The sequence below is a fragment of the Mirounga angustirostris genome, unplaced genomic scaffold, assembly GCF_029215605.1.
Source record: "Mirounga angustirostris isolate CCGP_5_RB_7025 unplaced genomic scaffold, mMirAng1.0.hap1 SCAF_5, whole genome shotgun sequence".
In the NCBI taxonomy this organism is placed as follows: Eukaryota; Metazoa; Chordata; class Mammalia; order Carnivora; family Phocidae; genus Mirounga; species Mirounga angustirostris.
This window is the reverse complement of record NW_026991713.1, coordinates 17171607-17185316: the sequence shown is the minus strand read 5'-3', so window position 1 is coordinate 17185316 and position 13710 is coordinate 17171607. Positions and strand designations below refer to the sequence as shown.

At 43.7% G+C, this 13710-nt stretch overlaps 1 long non-coding RNA gene across 1 annotated transcript in view; it reads right to left on the bottom strand.

Moving 5' to 3' along the window:
* LOC123843352 (uncharacterized) overlaps positions 1–13143 on the bottom strand; it is a 43510-nt gene extending 30367 nt beyond the window's left edge. Inside the window, exons 1-2 of the long non-coding RNA XR_010411373.1 lie at positions 13028–13143; positions 10954–11083 (exon numbers count right to left, since the gene is read on the bottom strand). This is a non-coding gene — a long non-coding RNA (uncharacterized LOC123843352). The remainder of the gene's footprint in view (positions 1–10953; positions 11084–13027) is intronic.
* Between the last annotated feature and the right edge of the window lie 567 nt (positions 13144–13710).

The window sequence follows — 13710 nt, the reverse complement described above, 5'->3', positions numbered from 1 at the left end:
CTTGGCTGGCCTTGTGGGATTCTTCTCTACACGTGCACTCACTGGCATTTAGTCAAAGACTCAAGAGGACCCCTATCTAAATGTCTGAGCTTCTTCCTCAACATGTTTCTCCTCCCTGGGGCACCCTACTCTGCCAGTTCTAGAAACGTTGGCCTGTCAGAGCGTCAGTCCATCTCCTCAACTCAGAGGGACTGGTGGACAGAGTCTGGGATTCTCCTCCAGGAGCCGCGCTTTGGGAATTCCCTCCAGACAGAAAGCTTTGGCCAAGGTAGGCCTCAGCTCAACTGTTCCCTTTTCTCAGGGATCCCGGTCACGTTCTGCCCGCTGTCCAATGTCTGAAAATAGACTGATTCCTAGATTTTGTCCATTTTTCTAGTTTGAGGGGGGGAGGTAATTCTGGATGGTGTTTATCCCTCGTGGGCCAATGCAGATGTCTGCTTGTTGTTCCAACAGCTGTAGCTAAGACAAGGTCCCATGGCTTATTTAGCTAATCCCTTCATGCTGAGAATTTGGAGCATTTCTCTAATTTTTAAAGAAATTATAAACAGTGCCATATGAACATTGTTTTAAAAAATAAAAACAACTTTCCCCCCACCCCGCCCCAGGATATTTCCTTGAGATTCAGCAGCGATGCCAGAACAAAGGACTTGAGCAATTTCATAGTTTTTGTTGCAATATTTCCTTACTGTCCCCGGACAGATCCCATTTACAGTGTCACTAGGCAATGTAGTACGAATACATATTTCTCCTGATCGCCAGCAATGGAATTTATCACTTTATTTTTGAGAGTTGGAACCATGATTAATGGTGCCTAGAAGGTGGCTCAATTTATTTTTTTTTTTAAGATTTTATTTATTTATTTGACAGACAGCGAGAGAGGGAACACAAGCAGGGGGAGTGGGAGAGGGAGAAGCAGGCTTCCCACGGAACAGGGAGCCCGATGCGGGGCTCGATCCCAGGACCCTGGGATCATGACCTGAGCCGAAGGCAGATGCTTAACTGACTGAGCCACCCAGGCGCCCCTATTATTTTTTTCTTATACTGCTAGGAAAAGTGTGCATTTTCCCATCACATAATCCAATATCCGAATTTTCTCATGTATTCGCTATGTGTTCATCAGCCTTGACGAGGCAGCAGGAGGAATTAGGGTATGTTGTACCTCGTAGGACCTCATTACATCTTGTAGGAGAGCAGGCTATTAACAGCTGTGCTTTCACATAGCTTTCAGTTTACATAGGACTTTGCGTTGTGTGTCTCTGTAAGTAGCAGATAATTACATTTTGCTCATAATTCTGTCAGTGGCTCTTTACCCAGAGGATTTCATCTGTTCAACTTAAACATAAGTGATACATTTAGATTTTTTTCACCACTAGATTCTAAATACGTTTTTAATTATTACAGTGACTTGCTTTCTTGTTTTACTTGCATGCTGCTGCAGTAAATTGTAATGTCTTGATTTCTCTTCATTCTGCTTTCAAGCTACAGGGCTTTAAATTCCACAGGTCTTGGGGCGCCTGGGTGGCTCAGCCGGTGAAGCATATGCCTTCAGCTCAGGTCATGATCCTGGGGTCCTGGGATCGAGCCCTGCTCAGCGGGGAGCCTGCTTCTCCCTCTGCCTCTGCCCCCCACCCACTTGCGCTCGCTCTCTCATGCTCAATCTCTCTCTCTCTCAAATAAACAAAGTCTTGAAAAAATTCCACAATTTACAGTGGTAAATTCTTACCCCTGTATTCCTAGTGTCAGCCTCAGTGCCTGACATGCTGATTTATTCATTTAAAACGGAATTATTGGGATCCTACATTGAGCGCAATGGAGGCCAGGTGTGTGGATGAACCCAGAAATCTGAAATCTTTGTAAGAGTCGAGTTTATATCTTGTGCTTCCCCTATTTTTGTGGTCTGACGTACAGACCTTGATGTTCTGTCACTAACCACGCCCTCTGGGAAGGTCTGAGGCAACTGCTCTTTCAGAAAAGCCCCCACGTAATTCAGATCAGTAGTGCTCCTCAGGAGAGTCCTCACAGCTGTGGGATTTGGGGTTGACAGAGCGTTTCTGTACCTCTTACAAACCCCTGTTGGGTTTCTAAAAGAACGGTCAATGTGGTCTATGTTAAAGGTCAGGTGAAAGGTCAAGCGACCTTGAAAGTTCAAGCTGGTCAGCCTGCAGGAACACGGACAACCCCCTAGCTCCTAGCTTCCTGCACATTTTCTCCAAGGCTTCCTTTGCTAGTCGCTATGTGTGAAGGGGTAAACTCCAAATTTGTCTTGTTCTTCCATCCCTCAATGTTTTCGTTCTTCTTAAATCCTTGGAAAAGCCTGTCTGTAATTCTGATGTTTAAAATCTTCACCCACTAGCTCTCTTGGAGCGTTGCTCCTAGGTGGATTTCTAGGTCGTTCCTTCGCAATGACCTGAGATGGCCATTCAGGTCATGATATCGAGCTTTAATGACTTCTGATTGCCCTGGCCTTTCCTCCGGAGCCCTAGACACTGTTGGGATTGATTTGTTCTATTTACTTTATCAAGCACCTGCCAGGATTCCCGAAGTCTCTCTGTCTTGCTCGCCTTCATGATTCAGTTTTGATTTAGGGCCGCTGTGCACCTTCCGTTCTCCGGAGCGGTTCTTTGTGCTGATGCGATAACCCTCATTTAAACTTTGTGGAACTGCCCAAACCCTGGGTCCAAATAGAACCCCATGCAGAAGTCCAGTCTAAAAAAGAGGCATGCCCGGGGGCGCCTGGGTGGCTCAGTCAGTTAAGCGTCTGCCTTCGGCTCAGGTCATGATCTCAGGGTCCTGGGATCGAGCCCTGCATCCGGCTCCCTACTGAGAGGGGAGCCTGCTTCTCCTTCTCCCACTCCCCCTGCTTGTGCTCGCTCTGTCAAATAAATAAATAAAATCTTAAAAAAGAGAGAGAGAGAGAGAGACACGTGCAGAGCTGCTTTGGTCTTTGTTGGTGGTGGTGGAAGGGGACTGAGGAGGTCTGGAGCCTTCCCAACCTCTGCACCCCCACGAGATCTCTGACAATCCAAGGGCTCCACTGAGGGTTTTAATCAAGCTGCTCTTGTGTCAAACCTGCCTCCCCACCGACTAGTTCCCCAGACACATTCCTGAGCCTGAGCTCGGTGTTTCATGCTTTGCTCCACTTTCCTTTTTAAAAACCACCATTTCTAACGTAATCTTTCACATCGACTCATGTCTTATTCTTTATGCTTCCTTGAGGGTCTGCAGAAATCTGGGCAGATTTGATTTAAAAAAAAAAAAAAGCTATTTATACTTTGGGATTGTGAAGAAGCCAGGAAAGAAATGTTTGGGATTTTAAAAATACACATATGGGCTTCTTTTTATTTATTAACAGCTTTTATACATTTTCAATATTATTCCTTAAAGCAGCTGTTTCTTTGAGTTCTCTTTCACACCTGCCTGTCACTTTGGATTTCCATTTGTTAATTTACAAATCTTAAGTGGAAATGATAAAAGCAAAGCACAAGGTAATTTTCCTGATTTTAAATTTTACTTATATATTTGAGAGTCATTCGTGGATACCCAGCTGGGGTCACAGAGAGACCATGAGTTTATTCTCTATCCGCGAAATACTGTTCCTGAGTTGTTAATAATAATACAACATTTGCCAAACTTAGTTATGTTCGTGTGTTTTTCCTCCACTAGATTGTGAAACTCTGAAGAGAATTTTTTTTCTCTTCATCCCTCATCGGACTTAGTGTGAGGCAAGTGAGTAACATGTGCTTAAATAGGAAAGCACCATCCATTTGTACTTTTTAAAAATCTTAAGAAAGCCTGTTTAAAATATTAACGATCTTGGCATCGGGACAAATCTGACACAAAGGGACTTGAAGAGGGAAATGAGAATAGGGATCGTGCTCCTTTTTCTAGATGGAAACGAATATCGTGTTCTCCACTGGTCTCAAAGAGGGCACATTTTCAGATGACAAGTGGCTCTCCAAGTTAGTGAAATGGCAAAATGGCAGGGCTGGTAAGACGCTGATCGCTCTTTAATATGGAAAATATGAAAGGGGGAAATACCCAGAGTGAACAGACACGAGGGTAGCTTGAGATTACCGTATTGCTGGAAGCCGTAAGCTCTCTGTTCAGCTTTGGCAAAAAGGATGCAACCACACACTCAGCCTCGCTGTTCATTGCAGCGACCGGACACAGCAGAGGTGAGACTCCGCCCCCCGGGCCCCGGGCGCATGCGCACCTTTGTACTGGTCACACGAGGGCTGAGCTGCCTCACCGGGATGGACCGATCACTCAGGGCCCCGGGCAGGGACCTTGACACAGTCGTCAGTTGGTCACAGCATTGTTAGGCTCGTGTTATTCGAGGTGCGGGGCAAGGCCAGGAGCAAATCCCTGCCGGGCTGAGCTTATCCACTCATCATTCCACATGCATTTATTGCGACCTCAAGGAACATCAAGGTAAAAGTAAATAACAGTACGGGTCCTCAAGTTGGTCACAGATGACAGGATAATAACAGTAAAATATGGTAACGGCATAGCTTAGTATCCTCCCGGGGGTGGGGGGTGGGGGGTAATCATGTTTAGACAATGACACTTAATTGCTGATGTTTGCCATTCTGTGACCATTATTCCTGCCACCCAATGTGGGACTGAGCGTCCTGCGATATACACACCACTCAGGATCCCAGAGAAATGACCTCCATACAAATGCCCAATGGTCCAAAGTATTCTAAAGTGAACAAATGAAACTCACGCCTGGTCTTACTCTTGAATATAGCTGTTTAATTAATTACACACCCCATCGGCCTGCAGTGTCTCTAATGTCATGGTGGCCTACATAAGCAAACCAAAATCTAAGCCTATAAATGCCTCCGGGTTATGAAATCAAAAGGCTACGGACGACCAATCACAAACAGCCAACTAAGCCACAGCCCATCAGATCATTTCGTCTGTTTGCTTCCACACTTGCTCTCTGTAAGCCTTCCCGGGTCTCCTGCCAGCCAAGCTAATCTTCACCGTGTTCAGTCTGGTCTTACCCAATTCAAAAGATTGGTGCTCAAACTCTTAAAATTCTTTATATGCCTCAGTTTATCTATGTAACAGAGCATACAGTTAGGAATCTCCAAATATTTGGGAAAGCCATCCAAAGCAAAGAGAAGAAGTAAATCCAGAGGAAATAGATTAAAACAAACAAAAACAGGGCTCTGATCTTCCAGGAGGTAAGAGAGGATATTATATTCATAAAACAAGAAAGGCCCGGGGCGCCTGGGTGGCTCAGTCGTTAAGCGTCTGCCTTCGGCTCAGGTCATGATCCCAGGGTCCTGGGATCGAGTCCCACATTGGGCTCCCTGCTCAGTGGGGAGTCTGCTTCTCCCTCTCCCACTCCCCCTGCTTGTGTTCCTGCTCTCGCTATCTCTCTCTCTCTGTGTCAAAAAAATAAATAAAATCTAAAAAAAACAAAAAAACAAAAAACAAACAAACAAAAAAACAAGAAAGGCCCAAAACAAGGAACAAATAGAGAATAAAAAGAGCTCTTGGAAATTAAAAGCAGGATAGCCAAAATAAATTCAGTTGAAGGAGGAGGAGATGAGGAAAGCTCACAAGAAGACAACCAAAAAAAAAAAAAAAAAAAAAAAAGATGAGAGAGATGGCTAATCTATCCAGGAGGTAAAACTTCTAACAAATAGGAATTCTAGGAAGATAAAGTAGTGAGTAGAAAACTATCAAAAATAGGGGAAATTTTTCCAGAAGCAAGGGAGGGACTCTGTTCAGTACAATGAATAAAAAAACCCGCCTCCACCAAGAGGCATATCATTGTAAAATTTCATAACACCAGGAACAAAAGCATCTGGTAAAAGAAAATGAAGGCGAGTGGAAAAATAAAACTAGCATCTAAGGAGGGTGGCAAGAAGCAAAAATTACAATATCGTGCATGTCTGATTGAATATGACATAGTGTGCATTTGAGTTTACCACCTCGTTTTCCTGAAAACTCACTGACATGAGAGGAGCAAAAAAAAGAAGTAACGAGAATAAACTCACAGAATTGCTTAGAATTGAAAAGGGAGCAGGGGAACGGGCATCTGCAGTCTTAAATGGTGAATACCAGGAATAGGGGAGGTAGAAGGGGGAACACACCAAAAAAAAAAAAAAAAAAAAACAGGGAAGGAGCCCCCCCTACCAAGACACACAGCAGAGTTCTTGCATCTGGGTGCCTCTGGGGACAAACATGGGATGAAGAGCAGAATTGATGGAAATGATAGAAAAACCTCAAGTAGCAGCATCCCTCACCCCTACCAGTGATGGTGGGATTTGCCCCTGGACTGAAGCCGGAGGAAAATGCTCCAAAAATCGGACCAGGACAATACAGGGTGGTTGAGTCCTCGAAGGAGAGAAAGCCAGCCTCATTTGGACATTTTGGGGGAAGAAACCCAATGTATCTGCCTGTTCCTAACATGAATATGCTTTAGTGAAAGATTTTAGTGAAGGCTGCCATTGGATATGCCCAGTAACCCCCACCCAAAATAAGCATGCACGCACATGCCGCACACACACCGTATAGTCAGCCCTCTCATTCAGGGAAGAGGCCACTAAAGACAGAGAAAATCATGTTAACTACCTACATGAATGAACCAGTGTTTCACAATTAAATACAAAGAGGCAACAGTCTTAGGCATGCAGAGCAAAGCTCCTGCACAAAGGACAAACAGATCAAACAATGGATGCTGTGTATTGCTCAGGGCTTTTAGCTGCGGAGCACCGCATCCACTCTGAGTTTATACATGTGATCAATGGATATTTAAAGACCTACTCTAAACTGGGCAGAGCACTTGGTATGGGGAATATGGCAACGGACAAAGGAGACAATCCCTCCCTTACCATCGGGTGTGTCCAGGCCTTCTGGCCGAAGAACAGCAAATGCAAAGGCCCTGAGATGGGCTCCAGGATGGCTTGGGAAAGGGAAGAGAGCTTGGAGAGAAGGTCAGACCACACAGGTCTTTCAAGTCATTCTAAAGACCGTCTTCACTAGCCAGATGCGGAACCATTAGAGAGCTTTGAGCCAAGGAGAAAAATGATTTTATCTTTAAATGGGTCACTTTGGCTTTGTGTTGGAAAGAGACTGTAGAGGGATAAAAATGGAGGGAAGGAGACCCGTGAAGACACTAGCACAATCATCCATATCAGAGGACAGTGGTTTCATCCAGGGCGAGTACAGCAGAGATGAGCAGAAAGGGGCAGATTTTAGAAATACTGTGAAGGTAGATCTGACAGGGATTGCTGATGGCTTGGTTATCAGTCAAGAGAGAGAAGGAGAAGCCAAGGGTGATTCCAAGCTTTTGGTCTCAGCCACTGGAAGGATAGGGCAGTCATTCACAGAGATGAGGGAGTCTGAGAGGAGGAGCACGTTGCGGGCAGGAGTAAAGATCAGGAGTCTGGTTTTAGACAAGTTAAATTTGTGATGAATGTACTCTTTAGCTATTGCTACCTAACAAATTACCCCCAAACTTAGTGGCTGAAAAACACCACACACTTTTTTAATTCATTAAATAATTTTTAAAAATCAACAGTGTTATATTTGTTTCAGGTATATAATATAGTGATCAACAATTCTATACATTACTCAGCTCATCACAAGTGTACTCTTAATCCCCTTCACCTATTTCCCCCATCTCCCCACCCACCTGCCCTCCAGTAACCATTGAACCATATTCAGACAGGTGGGGCTGTGGTCTCATTGAAAAGCTCAAATGAGAGTGAGGGGACCTAGTTTCCAAGCTCACTCACATGGATTTTGGTAGACGAGTCTGTTTCTTGGTTTGTCTCCTAAAATAATTTTCTCTTTGTGTTCGCTTGTTTCTTAAATTCCACATGGGTGAAATCATATGGTATTTGTCTTTCTCTGACTGACTTATTTCACTTAGCATTCTACCCACTAGATCCAACCGTGTTGTTGCAAATGGCAAGATTTCATCCTTGAAATATTCCATTGTGTGGAATACATATATACACACGCACCACATTTTCTTTATCCATTCATCTATTGATGGACATTTAGGTTGCTTCCATATCTTGGTTATTGTAAACAATGCTGCAATAAACACAGGGGTGCACATATCTTTTTAAATTAGTGTTTTCATATTCTTTGGGTAAATACCCAGTAGAGAAATCACTGGATCATATGCTAATTGTTTTTAATTTTTTTAGTAACTTCCATACTGTTTTCCATAGTGGCTGCACCAGTTTGCATTCCCAACAGTGCCTGAGGATTTCTTTTTGTCTGCATCCTCACCAACACCTGTTGTTTCTTGTGTTGTTGATTTTAGCCACTGACAGGTATGAGGTGATAGGTCACTGTTGTTTTGATTTGCATTTCCCTGATGATGAGTGATGCTAAGCATCTTTTCATGTGTCTGTTGGCCATCTGTAGGTCTTCTTTGAAGAAATGTCTGGTTATGTCTTTTGGATTATTTGGGGGGTTTTTTGGTGTTGCATTGTATAAGTTCTTCATATATTTTGGATATTAACCCCTTATTGGATATATAATTTGCAAATATCTTCTCCCATTGAGTAAGTTGTGTTTTTGTTTTGTTGTCTGTTTCCTTTGCTGGTTAGAGCTTTTTATTTTGCTGTAGTCCCAATAGTTTATTTTTGCTTTGCTTTCCCTTGCCTCAGGAGACATATCTAGAAAAAAGTTGTTATGGCTGATGTCAGAGAAGTTACTGTCTGTGCTCTCTTCTAGGATTTTTATGGTTTCAGGTCTCACATTTAGGTCTTTCATCCATTTTGAGTTTATTTTTGTGTATGGTGGGAGAAAGTGGTCCAGTTTCATTCTTTTGCATGTAGCTGTCCAGTTTTCCCAACACCATTTGTTGAAGAGACGGTCTTTTTCGCATTGTGTATTCTGGCCTCCTTTGTCATAGATTAATTAAACATATAATTGTGGGTTTGTTCCTGGGCTCCCTATTCTGTTCTATGGGTCTCTGCTTGTGCCAGTACCATACTGTTTTGATTACTATAGTTTTATCGTATATTTTGAAACATGGGATTCTGAAGCCTCCAGTTTTGTTCTTTTTCAAGATTGCTTTGGCTACGCAGGGTCTTTTGTGGTTCCATACAAATTTTAGGGTTATTTGTTCTAGTTCTGTGCAAACGCTGTCAAACACCAAACATTTATTATCTCACAGTTTCTGTGAGTCAGATGCGGGTGCTGTTGAGCTGGGTGCCTTTAGCTAAGCTTTCTCATGACACTGCTGTCAAGCTACTGGCTGGGGCTGTGGTCTCATTCAAAAGCTCAACTGAGAGTGAGGGGACCTAGTTTCCAAGCTCACTGACATGGATTTTGGTAGGCCTTAGGATCTTGCCACCTAGGCCTCTCCACAGGGCTGTTTTAGTACATGGCAGTTGGTTTTTCCCAGGGTGAATGATCCATGAATGAGCCAGAGAGAGTGGGCACCCAAAATGGAAGCTATGCTCTTTTTATTATGTAATCTGAGAGGTGACATCCCCTTACGTTGCCATATTGTAATGATTAGAAGTGAGCCAATATGGCCAGCCTGCCTACACTCAGTGAAAGAGGATAACACAAGGACATGAATACCAAGAGGTGGGGTTCATTGAATGTCCATGTGGCAAGGCCATATGAGCAGTTTGAAAAAGAAAAAATCTGGAATACGGGGGTAAATCCAGCTAGAAAGCCATTATCAGGGAAGTACTTATTTTGGGTATTACGCATCTTAGACAAACTTTAAAAGGACTGGAGGAACCAACTCTGGGCTGAGTCTCCAGGAACATCTTCCAGAACCATACTATGGACCTAGTCTGGTAAGGGAGCCACTGTGGCCCCTGCTGCAGATCCCAGAGAAATGCTGCCTCTGTTTCCTGCAGTACAAAATAGATGTCAGGTGTCCTGGCCGTTTCCTCCTGTAACTCACTTTAGAATCAAACTTCTCAAAGGAGCATGTTCTGATTGGCAGAAGCAAAGTCTATGTCCTAGTTACAGGGAGTAGCAAAATGTGATTCTCTTAAAATGTCAATTATGGGAGGGTGCAATTAATATCATGGAAAAGGATTAAGATATAAGAAGATTGTTCAAAAGAAGTGAGGCATTAGGGCGCCTGGGTGGCTTAGTTGGTTAAGCTTCTGGCTTCGGCTCAGGTCATGATCTCGGGGTCCTGGGATTGAGCCCCACTGTGGGCTCCCCACTCAGGGCAGAATCTGCTTGTCCCTCTCCTTCTCCCTCTGCCCCTGCCCCCTGCTCATGCTCTCTCTCTAAAAAATTTTTAAAATGTTAAAAAAAAAAAAAGTGAGGCATCTATAAAGGACTATGGTCCATCACATTCTGGGAGGAATGGAGATAATTTAGCAGAAATTGTGATCAAAAAAAAATCTAAGTGCCACAAAGAGATATGGATAGTTATTACATTCATTAAAAACTCCAAAGTGAACCAAAAGGAGCACAGAACAAGAAACCGTTTGTGATAATTAAAGACATGAATGCAGAAATTTAGAATGTAATAAATCAGGTGGAAGAAATAGATGAGAAAATCTTCCGGAATATAGAAAAGACAGAAAAATGGAAAATCTGAGAAGAAGAAAAAAAAAATAGACAAGAAACACATCATCTTGATCCAAAAGAGCCTACATTTAACCAAGACATCTGAGAAAGAGAAAAGAGAGAAAGTGGAAGGCATAAAATTCTTTTTAAAAAGTTTTTTTTATTTCCCAGAACTAAAGGAAGATACTTGAAAGGGTCTTCTAAGTACCAAGTTCATGAAGCAAAAAAGACTCACACAGCTATGGTATCATGATATTTCAGAACACCCAGGATACATGGAAGACAATGACGATGATGAAATTGATTTTTTAAAAGGCACTAACACTTCCATACTATGTGTGAGCAGCTGCTTCACTTTATACATATTAGCTAACTATTATATCATCATCACCATCATTTTTTGGATGAAAATACTGAGAAACTTACCCTGGCCGCACAGCAAGCAGGTGGCAGACCAAGACTTCAAGCCAGCAGTCTGGCTCCGTACTGTGAACTGCTGCTTTCTGTTCAGTGATGCTTAAATTCTAGACGGCAATAGAGAAAGGTCTTCAAAGTTCTGGAGGGAAAGGATTTTAAATGTAGAATTAAAACATTAATCAGATATTAGGGGAGCAAAATACATTTTCAGACATGCAAAAACTCATTTTCAGACATGCAAACACCTCTAGACTTTTTGTTTTGAAAAAGTAATTTAGGGATCCACTGCAGCAAAAGGAAAAATAAACTGAAGAAAGACAATGCATAAGCCCCCAAGCACTGGGAAACTAAAAGTAAGGAAAAGTTAATCCCAGGGTAACTTTTATGCAAATCGTCCTAGAAAGAAGGCGGTGTATATGCACGTACTCAAAATGTATTAAACTGCTGGAAGATATGAACGATGGAGTAATTTTTTTTTTCTCTATCATCAAGGAAGAAGATCATTTTGAAACACCAGGGAGGGAGGGCGCATGGGTGACTCAGTTGGTTAAGCGACTGCCTTCGGCTCAGGTCATGATCCCAGAGTCCTGGGATGGAGTCCCGCATCGGGCTCCCTGCTCTGCAGGGAACCTGCTTCTCCCTCTCCCACTCCCCCTGCTTGTGTTCCCTCTCTCGCTGTGTCTCTCTCTGTCAAATGAATAAATAAAATCTTTAAAAAAAAAAAAGAGAAACACCAGGGAGGGAAAACTGCACAAGAATATTCATTCCCAAAGTAAAACAAACTAAACATATTCAGGGTTCCTTTTCAGTGACACTCAATGTTTCAGCGACATAAACGGTTCAGTATTTGATGGCATTTAAGGGAAGAGAATTGATTTGCCCTTGACTCTTGGAATCTCCCCTCGGAGAGGCATGCCTGCCATAGGACAGATTTCCTATTCTGTGCATCCAGTCAGCCTGCCCTGGTTCTTCACTAAACACTGTTTATTTAAACATAACTTTCTAAACTCTGTTTTCCCTTGTTAAAATAAAAAACAAACAGAGACCAGCCTTGAAAATTCCCTGAGCAGATGAAACCAGTTTAGTCATACAGGCAAAGCTTAATTTGGCTTATTTTGCAAGGCTAACTTGACCTGGGTTATTTATTGCCTATGCCTCTGGAAATCATAAGCAAAACTTTAACTGCTCTCCTAGGTTGGTATGAGCTAACCACTGGCCAATTCCCTATCATTTGGGAGAATTCTAATATTGCGAACAATCACTGTGAAGAATGAACAGTCACTGTTTTCTCATTAGATGAGCTGCTTTATAACCGTATTACCCCCCGAGCCTCATTCTGTGTTTTGGTGTGTGCGCTCCCAGTTTGCAAACTGTCTTTTTAGCTCTGTACACAATACATTTTTACTAATTACTACATCACTGATTCACCAGTTTTACTTTGGCTATTTCTAAACCTTTGATGCTGTTTAGACAAACTTTTTTTTTAAAAAAAAGGTTTTATTCATTTATTTGACAGAGACACAGCGAGAGAGGGAACACAAGCAGGGGGAGTGGGAGAGGGAGAAGCAGGCTTCCGGCAGAGCAGGGAGCCCGATGCGGGGCTCGATCCCAGAACCCTGGGATCATGACCTGAGCAGAAGGCACACGCTTAACGACTGAGCCACCCAGGCACCCCCATTTAGACAAACCTGACAAAATAACCCCGTTAACAGTACTTGAAGAAAGAGGGAGATGTGCAGAAATATGCAGGGGTGCATACACATTGGTAAGTGAAAAACCAGTATCTAAAGATTACAGAGCAAGAAACAGCAGTTTAAGCATAATACTTAAGTTTTAAAAGTAACAAATAAGAACCAGTCAGTAAAAAACCCAACCAACAAAATCAGGAGGAGGGGGTTGGAGAAGGAGGTGACGGAAGTGACTCAAACTGTACATTTTTCACGTTGGTTATTAGTAAATAATTGCTTAAAACCAAGAAATCGTGAAGGCGAGGTAGAAGCGTAGTTTAAAGCCCAAGCCAGCACGGTAATTCGGTGTATATGCACGTACTTGGAGTCCCAAGTTGGGAGTCCCAGTGGCTTACCTATGAGCAGGGGCGCTGGGGATGGGCAGTGAGACTGTATCTCCACATTGTTTGAATTTTAATGGTTTCATTCAACATTGTTTCAATGTCGCATTGCTGAACTGTCTGACTTTCCACATGCATCCTGAAACAATCCAAAAGGGGTGATGGTCCCGCTCAAGAAACCGGGGCAGTTCGGCACCCCCGGCCCACCGCGTTCGGCAGCGCTGGCCATCTTGCTCCCACTTCCAAAAGTTCTTTGGGCAAGGAACTCAGTTCCCGGAGGCAGGTTTTTCCGTTTGGAGGCAGTTGACGTTCTTCCTCTTTGCCAAGCCGGAGATGATACCTGCGTCTTTGCCAGCCCGTGGATTAGGCCTGGAGAGGAGCTGCAGGGAAAATCTGCCGTTTCCGAAGAGACGCGGAAGCGAGCTACAGCCCGAGGCACCTGCGCCGCAATCTCCCGCTGCTGTGTAGACGCTACCCGAACGGGCGCCGCCCTGGACGGAGGTTCTGCAGCGCCTTCCGAGTGGCCCGGGTGGCCCGAGCAGGGCCTGGCACCAGCAGCTGTAACAGCCCTCCCCAAGAGGTGTCCCGAGCTTGGAGCATGAACCAGGCGATCCCAAGAGGCTGTGGATGAAGTGGAGTGAGAGACCCCCCCAGGGACCCCTGGAAATCACTGGATGAGACCTAAGGAGGGAGCTGGA